Below are 14387 nucleotides of genomic sequence, written 5' to 3' on the forward strand. Positions count from 1 at the left end.
GGTTAAGAATTGACTCATGTGGATCTCTGTGAGTTTGAGGCCAGCCTGGTCTACAAGAGCTAGTTCCAGGACAGGCTCCAAAACTACAGAGAAACCCTGTCTTGAAATACAAAACAAAACAAAACAAAAAATTGACTCATGGGCAGCTAGGCTATGGGTAGTGTTCTCTCATAATCCCCGTTTCTCTAGAACAGGATTGTGTATTGGGTTGTGACTTCCTTAAATGGTAGTGATGAGAATTAGTAATGAATTTGAGGACTGAAGAAGGATCACAGTAGGCCTCATCCCATGAACAGAGAGCACGCTGTGCTCTTTGCCTTTTGCTTGAGGGTTTTGAGCTGAGCATTCTATTAGTAAACAGTATTTCTTTGCTTCTCAATTTTATGGAATTTTCCTTGGCATTTACTTAGCTCGAGGCCTTTGCATTATTTACTTTTCTGTAGCAGTGAAAGAATACCATGACCAAGGCAACTTAGAAGACCTCGCTTGGGTTTATAGTTCCAGGGGGTTGTGTCAGTCACGTCCGAGAGGCATGGCAGTAGGCAGGCATGGTGGCCGAAACAGGAAGCTGAGCGACACACCACGCATGAAGCAGAGAGCGAACTGTAAATTTACCAAGGCTGTATGCTCTCAGAGCCCACCCCCAGTGACATGCTCCCTCTAGCAAGGCAGCCCCTTCTGCACCTCACCAAGCTGCACTGCCAACTAGGGACCCAAGAGTTCAAGTACTTGAGCCTATCGGGGCATTTCTTATCCACACCTCCACACCCTGGGACAGGGTTATTGGACACTGAGATGATAGATGTTGCTCCAAGTCTCTCCGCATATGCCATTTGAATGTCCACTGAAATCTACTACAGACCCTTGTCACTTATTTTTCTGATGCTGACCTTTCTTTGCTCATTTCTGTGAGGTTAAAAAAAAAGACAAATACACTAAAACACTGTTTATTGCAAAATTCATTGTAACCTTGTTAAGAAATAGGTAAAGCATTATCTATGGATAATTAGTGGTAACCAGGTGAATATTACCTTACTGGTAATAACCTTCCTAAAAAGACTGGAAAGCAGCTTTGTCGGGTCAGGTTACGGTGGTAAACTCAGCAGCGGGTAGAGGACTGGTGGGAGGAGTTGGGTCTATTCAGGAAGAACAAGTTCAAACCTGGCTTCATTACAGATGCCAGATTGAGGAGTTCAGCTGAAGTACTGAGTACTGTGTAGTCTTGTTGATCTTTGGACCTGAGCTCCTCTGGCCAGCTATCTTACAAATTGCATTTTATCACCCTGGGAGGCAGCACTAGAGAGATTGAAGGGAAAGATCTGTACAAGTCCACTCTTCCCTGGCCATCAGCAGCTGCACCCTCTCTGCTCAGCTAGTAGGGTTTGGTCTTTGTGGTTAACTTCCTCTCATGCTGCTGTCACATTCATTGCCCTGTCGATGACTAGATAACTTTTTCGGCATATTATTTATGGACTTGAAGTTTCTCTGTAACATGCTCATCTGGTCTGCCTCTTCCATCTTACTGGGTTTTGGAGGGTGCTGGCCAGCCTTTTTGTGTGTCTAAGAATGTTCATCTTGGGCATTTACAATCAGTTCAGGGAGTGAGGGTTATTTTAATTAAACACCTCCCTCCTTCTTTCCCTCCTCTCTCCCCATCTCCTCTTCCCTTCTTATCTCTCTTCCTCCCTCCTTCCCTCTTTTCCTCTCCTCTCCCTTCCTCCCTGCCTTTCTAACTCTATAGCTGTTGGAAAAAAAAATACTAGAAATTTGGTGTGAAAGGCAAGCCAAGAATTGTCAGTGCAGTTGTCACAGTAACCAGGATGGAATTGTGACTACAGCAGAATCTTACAGCAGAATTCCAAACTCCATGTGGAATTTGCCACATTAAAAAATGTATTTCGAAACATTCAGTGAAAGATATTTTAGACATTTTTAGGTTAAGCTCAACCTTATTTTAAACCATGCCTTTCTTCTTCAGCTCAGTACAATTCAGTGAGACTGGCTCCAGCTCTTGGACTTGGCCAGGTTTCCTGTAAAGAGACAAGCAGTGCATATGTCGTGTTTCCCCCTCTTAGGGGCCTTGCTGTGCTCCAGGAAACTCTTTACAAGACAAGTGTAGATGACCCTTGTATAATTTAGCCAGACACTTCATCATTGGCATCTCTGGCCTACACAGGAAAAGCAAAGAGTCAAGGCATTCATATGCCTTCTACATTTCCAAAAGTGAAAGAAAATAAGAATACTTGTAAACCTACTATTAAAGGCAGTATTAAAATCAGCATCTGCTTTGGGAACAAAACACATGCCATGACCCAGTGGGTTCTCCCACTGTGTCTTGTAGCCTTTGGACTGCTAGAGAAAAAGAGTCAGGGAAAATCTGAAGCTGTCGCTCCAGTCTGTTGTACTTTTTTCTTTATGGTGCATGAGATGGAGCCCAGCACTTTGTGCATGCTAGGCAGACCAGAACTTTGTACATACTAGGCAGAACAGCACTTTGTACATGCTAGGCAGACCAGAACTTTGTACATGCTAGGCAGAACAGCACTTTGTACATGCTAGGCAGACCAGAACTTTGTACATACTAGGCAGAACAGCACTTTGTGCATGCTAGGCAGACCAGCACTTTGTGCATGCTAGGCAAATCAACCCTCGCACCAAACTCTGCTGTGCTCTCTTTTAGACACTGAGGATCTTCGATGTTGTACAGTGTTTGTAAAAGAGGTTCCACGTCTCAAGAATACTTGCTTTTGTTTTCCTTTTAATAATTTACTTTTATGTGCATTGGTGGTTTGCCTACATATATCTGTCTCTATGAGGGTATCAGATCCCTGGAATTGGAGTTATGGACAGTTGTGATCTGGGCCTGGGAATTGAACCCAGGTCCTCTGGAAGAGCAGCTAGTGCTCTTAACCTTCTTAACCTCAGAGTCATCTCTCCAGCCACTCAGAAATACCCTTTAAAATATTGCTTTCCTTTTTTCCCCCAACTAATTATCTTGTGGATATTTTAGAATATCAAAGGGTGTATCATCTATTGGTTTTGTTTGTTTTATTTTTTTCGAGACAGGATTTCTCTGCACAGCCCTGGCTATTATGGGTCTCACTCTGTAGACCAAGCTGGCCTTGAACTCAGGGATCTTTTTACCTCTGCCTCCCAAGTTCTGAGATCAAAGGTGTATGCCATCACACTTGGCTCTCGTCTATTGTTTTGTATGGAAAGGGTTTAAAAAATACAATCACAAATCATTCTAAATCAAAATCCATCTACCCCTTTCTCCCTCCTCACACTCTCCATCCTCTTAGCAGATTAAATGAGGCTGTGGTTGTAGAGAAAGAGAGAGATAGAGTTAGGACTCTTCTGTCTGGTAGGGTCATACACCATGCCATCACATTAAGCCCTTTGGGGTCCACGTGAGCTAAGGAGATGACTACTGCTTCTTCCTTTGGGTGGCAGCTTCCATCTCTTGAATGTCCCCAGACCATTGGAGCTGCCACTAGCCCTTTAGAAGTTGACTCGTTGACTCGGGATGCCCTCAGCATAGATCTTTGGAGTAGTCTTGTGTGTGACTCACTCATGGTACTAAAGCCAGAGCCTCTTCTGACCCCCATAAATTTCATATTGGTTCTTGGGGGCTCCGCGCCAGAGAGGTAGGATCCCAGGAAAAGGTGAGGCTTCACTCTGGACCCAGATCTTTCTTAGGCACCAAGTCCTTTCTTCAAGTGCAGAGAGTGGCGCCTATACTGATAGCAGGGTGTGCTCTCAGTCCGTCCTGTGGGACCTGTTAGCCCACATAGGAAAGCTAAAGGGCTGTAGCAAGAGGCTGGTGGGGCAGAGGGGAGATAAATGTTTGTTCTTCTTGATAAGGAAGGGTGAGACAGCTGAATGAAAGAGTCAGCATTTAATTCCCCGAGGGCAGGATTCTAGCGCCTCTGCAGTGGCAGTCAGTGTGGTGGGGAGGGGGAGGGGTAGACTTTTTGCCACAGAGCCTCCAGAGCGATTTATTCATCTGCCTCCTTCACTGTGATTTCCTTCTTTCAGCCTTCCAATATCCATCACGGAACCCTGCTTTTTATATGGGAGTTTACCCTGGTGGCTTGCCTGGAATACATTTTGAAGGATTAGTGTACACGGCATGGAGACTGGCCCCTATGCCCAGCACACGCTGGTGAATATTCATGCCGACACCTGGAAGGGTTATTTCTAAAAAGACAGCTCAGACAGAATACATTCCAAAGAGGAAATGTTTTCCTCTTGTCTTAGGATCCCTCCTCCAAGCAGTGAGGAGTGAGGGGGAGGGAGCTGGAGACAGCCTTCCTCATCTTCTGCAGCAGAGAGGAGGGTCAGACCCCTTCCCTGCCAGCCTTTGCCTGGACTCCAGCTCTGGGCAGAGCAGTGTAAGCGATTCTAGAGGGAAAAAGCAACCGTTCACTTAGCATCTGGTCCTGTAACCCACACCGGTTTGGTTTAATCATGACTGTTGAGCAGTTAGGAAAGTTAAAGTTGTGCATGTTCATCTGAAAATGTTTGAATTAAAACTTGTGATCCCAGCTTTGAAGGTCTGGATCAAGAAACCTGTACTGAGTGGCCAGTGATCAAAGGAACTCGATTGAAAAGCTTAATTAGCCATTTTTCCTCTAGCCATTACAAAAAAGGAATCGCATAAAATGTTGCTTATTTTCTGGCTTCTTGCCATTCTTCAAAAGATTAATCTTACAGCAACATATTAAATTGATTAATTATCTTTGTTTATAAGAACTTACAGTTAGTTCGCATCTTCACCTTTGTGTGCTGTGGAAAAGATGTTGCTATTATTGTTCTCATTAATGTCTTTATTTTAACGGTAAGTCATGTACCACATGGAGAGTCATGATTTATCATGCCTCGACCTTGCCGCAGAATAAACTACCATTGTGTAGCGCTTGCTACTTGCTGCTTTGGTCTTGTGTTTCAGAGGTAGCTTTCATGTGGACTTCACAAAAGAAGTTCAGAAAATGGATATGTGGGGAGGAAGTTTTAAGACAAGTAGATAGACAGCCAGGCAGATAGCCAGACTTTGATTATATAGAACATAGGAGAATTGATACTGGCTCCAGGAGGTGGGGCCAGGAATGCACAGCCAGCAAAGGATGTAGTGAGAGATATCCAGGCCTGGATTGTTTAAAGTCACTCAGCTAGTGCCCAGGACTTTGTAGATTGTGTCAGCTGGGGTAGAGGTGGGGACCCAGATCTGGCTCAGGTGAAGAGGTCAGGCTGGTAAGAAAGTGAAAGAAACGGGGAAAACGTTACTGACTGTGTTGAGAGAGACAAGAAAAGGCGATTGCTGGGAGCTGGAGAGATGGCTCAGTGGTTAAGAGCATTGCCTGCTCTTCCAAAGGTCTTGAGTTCAATTCCCAGCAACCATATGGTGGCTCACAACCATCTGTAATGAGATCTGGTGCCCTCTCTGGCCTGCAGGCATACATGTAGGCAGATATTGTATGCATAATAAATGAATAAATTAAAAAAAAGAAAAGGCGATTGCTAAGAGCAAAAATAGAGAAAGGACATGATTGAATAGGGAGAGTTTGCCTTATACTTCATCTCTGCTGGAATATTCTCTTGCCTGTAATATTGAGTCAAGTCTTCCTACCTTGTTTTGCCCTTCCATTCTTTTTCTCTCTCACCTGGTTGAGAGAATACAAAGATCTGCCTAGAGCTACATTTTGAGTTCTCCCCCAGACACAAATTCTGTGAACACTTGACCCAAGGGACTAGAAAGGATCTGTGGAGCTTATTAACTTTCTTTTCGACTCTGTTTCTTGGTTCTGTGTGTAGGCTGTATGCATGTGAGCACACATTAGCATGCAGTCAGAGGAGGAGCAGACAGATAAAGTAAGAGATGAAATAGCAATGAGTGGGCTGGGGCTGCAGCTCAGCTGGTACAGCACTTGCCTAGCATGCGTGAGACCCTGGGTTCAGTCCCCAACTTTGCCAAGAATAAAGGAAGATGAGAGAGAGGGAGGAGGAAAGAAGCAGTGAGGTCTTATGAAAAATGTAGTTTTTCTGTAATCCGTGTTCTTTCCCCCATCCTCTGTAGTCCTGCTCTGTACATCACCTAAAGTGTACAACAAACAGTTGAGCAGCTGGTGTGTCAGGGGCAGGTGGCCCTCCTTAGGGAGCATCCTTTGGGTGGTATTATGAAGGAAATGTGGAGCTAGTTGAGTCTGTTTCTCCCCTGCTTGTTGGATGGAGGCCCATGGTTGGATGGCCTCCATCTATTTTACCCTATAGAGGCATATGTATTAAAGACTGAAGAAGTCAGATCCCTAACACTTAGCTTATAAAGTAAGTCCCAAGCTCTTTGTCAGGTTTGTCTGTCTTACCTTCCCTATAATTTCATAGAATTTGGGGGAGGAGGCAGGAAAGATCACACGAATGTATATTGCCTTTAGCTCTTAGACATACTGACTCTGGCCTTTTAAAGTCACAGTGGCACCTAATACTCTTCCCAAGCAACGAAGCTGTAAGTGAGCTGGCTGAATGTCTAGGAAGCCGCTCCCTGTGCTCAGTCTCCAGCTGATCCTTTTCTGTGCCTGCTGAGAGCCCATCTCACTGATTGCGTGTCTACACCACGATGAGGAAGCTGCTGCGATCAGGGCAGATGGCCTCACTGCAGAGAGGGAACCTGAGAATGCCTAATTTAAACACCAGGAAATATCTACAAAAACTACCTACCTGCTTAACAAGTCCGTGCCCCAGAGGTTTGCAGCAGCATGAAGCTTCAGCTTGTCAGGTAGCACAAGGCCAGCCAATGACCATTTGACGCCACCTTGCCTAGGGAAGGGGCTATATTGCACAAGAGTCACCTTCAAAATACAAGAAAGAACTTTTCTTCTGAGACCGTTGGCCTAGACATAGTTTTCCCATATTCACATGGAAAGCATAAAATGAAAGACTATATATTATGAAATCCAGATCATAAGACTGGGCCAGAACTTTCTTGTTGAATAAAAAATAAAGGTTTACCAAGTAACTAAATAATCTAAAGGTATCTGGGGGCAGTATTTAGCATGTGCCAAAAAATTAAACACTGACTTAGACAAAGAGTTTAGCATTGAGAAATTAAAAGTGTACGGATTATAAATTGTTACTTTTTCTTTAAGTGTGCTGGTGTGTGCACAGACAGTGGGTGTGGTCTGTGTAAGTGTGAGCTGATACAATGCCCAGTCACTCCTTATTCCACACTCTGCGTCCACTGACAGTGGAGCCCCTGGTACTGTGCAGTCAGTTCTTATGTTATCGGTCAGACTAGGCTTTAGGAAAAGAACCAGATCCCAGTAGCTTCTAAAGGTGACTAGTTCTGTCTTGTCTCAGAGTTGGGGAAGCTTCTCCTTGTCCAGTTGTTCCTAGATGCACCCCAGAGGCCTGCTTTCCTTACAGTCCCTGGATTATAGTGTGCCAGGTGTAAGTTGGAACTAGAGATGCATGCAGCCCCACTCTTATTGCCATTTGTCTTAATGAGATGGCATCCACGGACTGCCCAAGTGTCTTATTTTGCCACCTTCCTTTATTTCATCTTGGTGCCGCATCAGTGCCTAAACACCAGTACAGACGCAGATCATCACGAGCCTGAGGGAGACTGATGGGACAGTTTTTTCTAACTTCCCTGGAGAACTCATCTTCTCTGTGTGCTGCAGTCTGGATAGGAGTGGCTTGGTGTCCAGCCCATGGTGCTTTTCATACATGAAGGAACCTTCTAGTGAAGGTAGGTGTGCAGGTCATCCTCTGAATGTAGAGGGAATGCTCGAGCCCTGGCCATCTCCAGCGCCCTCTGTTGGCCATCTGGCTATCAACACTCCCCTCACTGCTCACTGTCTCCCTCACCACGGACCAGGAAGTAATGAGCTGACAGCCAGGCACTGAGACATCACAAACTGCTGTAAGTGTGGTGGGCCACACCTTTAATCCTAATACTTGGGACTGTGAGTCAGGGGTCAGCCTGATCTACACAGTCCAGGTGAGACCCTCTCTGAAAAGAAAACAACAAGCCTGTGTGCCAAAGTACACCTCACCCTTTTTAAAGGGTAGTATCTCAAGTATTTTGTTCCAGTGACAGAAAGCTGGCAGACAGAGCATCCTAGCTGTAAGAGATTAAGCAGTATCCCACAGTAGACAGAGGCTCTGATGTGTTCTGCTAACATACTTGCCAAGAACACATTCCTTCTGGTGAGAAGCCTGTAGTTCCCTCCTCCTGATGGTAGAAGACTGGCTTCCCCTCTGCTCTGAAGGTTGTAGCCCACTTGTAAGCATGGCCTCTGTAGCCGTGGCCTCCTTCACTGTTCTCATGTCTGACATTTTCAGGGCAGCCATTCGGTCTCTTTAGGCTCTTCAGAACATTGTAACCTGGCTCTAGTCCCTGCTGAGACTCATTTTGGACTTAGAATTCTCAGCAACTTTGCTCTGCTGGACCTCGCCCCCACCTGAGAAGTACACCATCCATTGCTGTGGCAGCCAACAAGAAAGATCCCTTCATCTTGGGGAAAAACCCCGTTTCTCACTAGTAGAGTTGATTCTCTGTTAGCTCCTCTGGCAGCTGTTGCCGACTGTCTGTCCCTTGCCAACCACAGGGACTAGAAAGGTACCCTCACATTGTGTCTGTGTGCTTCCAATTGCAGCCATGTTCACATTGGAGCCATGATAACTGGATTCTTCAATGAGTTACAAGTTCCCTGCTTGGTTGCAATACCTGACCTTTCCCAGATCCTCAATTCCACCAGTCTACCCGTCAGTCAAGAAGTGCTCAGCACTTTCCTGGCCCTTGGATCCTTGGCCAGGGAAGTGCTTAGTCAAGCTCACCGCACCCCTGCTGGGTGGTTCTGAAGTGTGCTTGGTGATTAGCCAGTGCACAGTGCCTGCCCACCGCTGCAGAAGGCAGAAGCCCCTCATTGAGCCTGTCCCCACCCCTTCGCCTTGTCACCTGTCCTGCAGCAGGAAGACTCTCATTCAAAGGGAGCTTTCCTCCCCTTTCTTCCTCTGCTTTTCCTGTTGTACCAAGTGTTGCTGCCACCAAGGCAGCATCCCATCACTCACTGTCACATGCCTTTGCTCCCAGTGTGCTCTGCTGGGAACCTAGCTCAGGCCCCTTTGATTCCAAGTGACAAAGCCAAGTAAAGATAACCTAAGCCATGAAGGTGTCTTCATGGTGGCATGTCATGGTACTGAAATCAGACATAGGAATTGGTCAGGAATAGCCCCACTCGGTTTCACTGTGTCCTGGCTCTGCTTCTCATACCCATGACTGCATCCTTCCTGGTACCTGTGATGAAAGAGGACCACCCTGGAATGTCTGCTTTCTCATTATCTCATTTAAGTGAGCAGGGCCAATTAGCTAGACGCTCACTGCATCCTCCAGTTTTGAGAAATGAAATGTGATTAGCCCAGCATGGGTCTGTTTCCTAGGATGCAGCCAGGTCTGCAGGGCAAACTGAGCCCAAGAACTCCCACACCTACTTTGAAATGGGGCTACTACAAGTAGTTCTCAGAGAGAATGCCGTGCAGTATACAGTCATAGCAAACCCTCCATTGCATATGCAGGAGATTATAAACTGTTAGAACACAAGAGCCTGGGGAAGCCATCAGAGGCGGATATTGAAGTTCACAAGAGGGGGACTGGAAGGTAAAGTAGGTTCAAAGATTTACCTAACAGTGTTTAGTGCTTGGTAAAGAATTTTTGAATTGTTAAATGAAAGACAGCTGTTTCTAAAGAACCTAAGGGTTCTTTAAGAATATTATATATACCTTTTTGAGGTTATAAGTGTCTTTGACAGAAAATTTATAAATGAATTCTTATAAGTTATTACATTGCCAATAGCCGGGTAGTTGATCTTGCTTTGGTTGGTTGTTTTCCCCAAATGAGGAAACTTAGCAACAGGAGCAGTGTGTTAGGTCCCCATGTCTTCCAGCAAGGCTGCCACAAACGGTAGGCAATTAGGTACAAGCAAACAGGCCCTTGCTACTGGTCTAAAGGCACCAATTCAGGGGAAAAACTGTTGATCTCTTCTGTTAGGCTTTAGCCATTGTTCACAGTCTGGCATGGAATTAATCCCTTAAGAAAGGGATAAAAAAAATGCCATTCAGCACAACATAGTTTGTCATCGCATGCATAATGCAGGCTTTCCAATTAGAATGCTACAATTTGGAAACTTTCTTCACAGACTGATGCGGGAGCAATTATTTTAAGAAGGGAAAACTCAGTCCACTGGGTTTGCCTCCAGTCACTTCTAACTCTGGCCACAAAGACAAGAGTTTTGAAATCATATTCACTATCGAATTTTATATCAAAACACCAGCAAGGAGAGCAATTAGTTGCTGTAAACTGAGCCCCGGGTAATCAATGGTATGAAACCAGCCATTTATGGAAGATGTAAGCAGAATCACATCTGCTAATCAATTATTTTAAAACCAGCATTTCCCTGCTTTTAGGGCGCCCCCACTGTAAGGATAGTGGGAGATGGAGGAGACAACATGTAATGTCACCAGACATTTCACACGGTGCTCATTAGATGCTGAGCTCTGTGGCAGCCATTCACAGGCCTGATCTGCACTGGTGATTCTCCGGTGGGATAAAGTCAGCCTCTTTGAAAATGGCTTCTGATAATGGGGTGGAGAAGGGAGGGGCATGTTTAAGGAGCTCATCTCCTTTAAGGTCATGAGGAGTGTCTCTGCTGGGTGATCACACTCTGCAAACATTCTCAGCCAGATTACAAGCCAGAAATGTCTCTATGCTGTCAGTGCAAATCCCTAAGAACAGACTTTGCAGGCAGACAAAGGAGCTAGTGAGGGGAAGGTGGTGGGGCTTTACACTGTGCCTAACAAGAACCCATAGACAGGAAGGAGATTGAACCAGCTTTTCTTTTAGGGTTTTAAACTGTACTTGCTTTTTCAGTTGAATCAACAAAAGGATTTTATTCCTGATGAAGCCTAAGTTCCAAGCAAATAGGCACCCTGGTACATGAATTTGAGTCCCTAAAACTGCGCATGCAGAGGACAGAGCTCTGTACTTGATAACCTGCCATCCGTCAGTGTCCCTTCCCACTCAAGAGTCACCGTGACCCTGCATTCCCCAGGGGCTCTTAATAGAAGAATAGAAAGGAGATGTCTCAACCAGTATGTACTCTTGGCTGCTATTCAGGAAAGAAAAAATTTAGGCTAGGAGAAATTATTGAGGTAAAGATCGATGGATTAGGCTAATAAAAATTAATATCTTTAGCATGCCAACTATGATAGGCAGTGAATTAATATCCTTTAGCTCTGGAGGACATTTTGTAAGTCATTAGCAATAGGATAAATATGGAAAATACACAAAATGTTCAAGTTCAATGATAAGTTTGAAAAAATCCCTGCAAATTAATGAAATGTGTTTGCTATGTAACAGCAGCAGTGTTTCTAAGTATGATTATCAGTGAGACGCTCAGAACTGGGCGCTGACTAGAGTCTGCTGGCAGCACAGCCTGTTACAGATTTCTGCTGGAGGTGAGGGAGAAGAGAGGTGTATAGCTGTTCTATGATACATACCACAGGCTCAAAATACGAGTGTTTTTACAAACTTACGAGGGAAGTAGTGGATTTAGCTAAGACTGTTTATTAAAGAGTTTTCCTAACAGTGAAATATTACTAACTACTTAAATGTTGAGTACTAAGAGACTAATTAAATTGTGGGACATCTGTAGAATGAAATGCTGTGAAGTCAGTACCTATGATATAGATGATGCAAGACCTGACCTTCCAGGATCTCCCTCACTCCCCCAGGGTTTCTCTGTGTAGCTCTGACTGTTCTGGAGCTTGACCAGCCTGGCCTTGAACTCAGAGATCCACTTGTCTCTGCCTCCTGAGTGCTGGGATCAAAGGCGCGCGCCACCGTCAGTTGACAGGTAGTGCCGACATCACTCTGCGAGTCTCTGAGGACACCCACCACACTCACACTGGTCAGATCTCAGTGTTGTCTCCATGTCTCGTATCCTCAAGGCAGTCTCTTTCCATGGACCATTTTGAAATCTGGTTAGATTCTGCCTCACAGGGACCGAGTGTGTTTATTTGGGTGCTATCACTGATTCATAGCTACCTGGAACGGTAGGTGGTCGGAACCCTCTGGTTCTCCATTAATCCCAAATCGTAGTAAGAGAGCCAGGCGTGGTGGCACAGTCCTTTACTCCCAGTACTTAGGAGGCAGATCTCTGAGTTCCAGGACAGCCAGGGCAACACAGAGAAACCCTATCTCCAGAAACAAAAACAAAACACCCCAAGCATCCTAGTGAGAGTTGTCTTGAGAGAAACCTGTTGCAAGCTGTGAGGTGAGGAGAACAGTTAACTTGAGGCTCCCTCATCTGTAATAGTAAATGACTGTTATTTTATAGCAAGCAGAGCTGTGTCTGAAACAAAGAACTGAAGGGAAAGGAGCTGGGCCCTGGGCACAGGCCTGTTATCCCAGGGGCTCAAGGCCTGAAAGGCAGTAGCCTAGGACTACTGAGTGAGAGTTCAAGGTCAGCCTTGGCAACTTAGACCCTGCCTCAAAAGGCAGAGTAAGAGGGCTGTGACCATAGCTTAGTGATAGAACAGTTGACTAGCCCTCGGCCTAATATCCAGAGACAATCACAGGAGCAATATTTCTCTACAGTAACCTTATACGTGAGACAGAACTCGTGCAAGGGTTTTCACTGGCTGTAATCACGGGATTAGAGAAGACACTAGGAATGGCAGTTGTGGAGTGATAGGTTAGAGTAGAAAATGATCCAGATGCATAAAGTGGAATAACAGCAGTACTTGCTGGGGATTACACACCTGGGTTTTGATCAGGATGCCAGGTTGGAATCCTGCATCATGCACATGCTGACAGTGAGCTTAGATAAGGCACTTACAGCCGCAAGGCTCACTTCTACCATTTATATAATGTGAGGAGTGCAATCATGCTTGCTAAGAGGATATTCAGGTGGAGATAATAGACCAGACTGGGCAGAGCGCTTGACATGGGTCTGATCCACATAAGCATTAAAGCAATGTTGGCTCTCATGATTATCACTGTTACTGCTGTGTTTGCCCAGCTGACATCCACCGAGCACTGGCTCCAAGTGACATGCTGTTCCAAGCTTTGGGTATCGAGAAACTATTTAGACATGGGTACTACCTTCAGGGCGCTCACTGTTGTAGCTGACTGGAAGCACATGCATCCAACTTCCTGTTAAACAGTGTGATAGTGCATCTACTTTGTTTAGGCAAAAACGGCTGAGATAGTAGAAATCAGAAGCCAAATACAGATCCCATATTGAAAGACTCGGATTCTGTTTTTAACTGAAGAACCGCACATGTGAAATGTGTGGTTCACACATCTTTCATGCATAGCCTGATGAATATTTACATGCTCCTGCAGCCATGTAGCTGCCACTGGGAGCAAACTAGCACATCTCTGGCCTTCTAGAAGGCGCCCTCATCCCACTTCTCAATCAGTACCTTCCTTAGAAGTAACAACAATTCTGAAACCTAGGTAAGTACTTTCTGACTGAACTTGATGAAAGTGGACTCCTAGTCCATTTAAGTTCTCACCTGAGCAGAAAGAGGGCTCAGAGCAGAACCAGAGAGTAAGTTCCCAGATACTGAGTATGTTTTCTGGTGTATTTGGCTCTCTCACGTTTGGGGTCCTCATAGAACATTGATTAAATTTTTTTGTTTGCATAAAAGAGCACAAATTTTTTTTTCTTGTCATTTCCTTTAAAAATACAGAAGAAAGCTATTTACATCACATTTGCTTTGTATTGGGTATTATAAGTAATTTGAGGATGATTTGAATTATGTAGAAGGCCAGGTGGGCTATTAACAGCCCTCTGATCACAACACTGGAGAAGCTAAGCAGGAAGATTGTGGGCTCGTTGGCCTAGCCTACACCACAAGACCTTGTCAGTGGAGGATGCCCACACACAGACTCATCTTTATACTTGTGTATGTCTATCTACATTTATGAATTTGTGTTCACCTATGTCAGAGGTATGTGAGAATGGATGACTGCATAGATTTTGTATATATAAAATATGTAAGATGTCGTGTTACTGAAGGACTTAAGTAGCCACAGACCTTGAGGGGGGGTGCTAGGACTTGTTGCTTATAGATGATAAGGGGTAGCTGTATTCCCACATGAGGAAATTTTACCAGGGTCACACGGAAATGTGGTAAAAGTGAGTGCTTGTTAGCACCATGGAAAAGCCCTCATTCCCTGAGCAGTGTTTCTGGGATGTTGTCTTCAGCTAGATCCGATGCTACAGGTGAAAGCTGGAGAGCCTCAGAGGATGACCGGGGATGTTCTCCCTCCTAAGCCAGTCTGAACCTCGCTGCCATGGGAACAGAGGTCCCCTGGGATTGGG

The 14387-nt window shown here is 45.1% G+C and overlaps 1 protein-coding gene across 1 annotated transcript in view; it reads left to right on the top strand.

Moving 5' to 3' along the window:
• The window catches only part of Btbd9 (BTB domain containing 9), a 382244-nt gene that overhangs the window by 297894 nt on the left and 69963 nt on the right, over positions 1–14387 (top strand). The gene's annotated exons all lie outside the window — the stretch shown is intronic.

Source organism: Myodes glareolus, chromosome 18 (genome assembly GCF_982192425.1).
Source record: "Myodes glareolus chromosome 18, mMyoGla1.1, whole genome shotgun sequence".
NCBI classification, from domain to species: Eukaryota; Metazoa; Chordata; class Mammalia; order Rodentia; family Cricetidae; genus Myodes; species Myodes glareolus.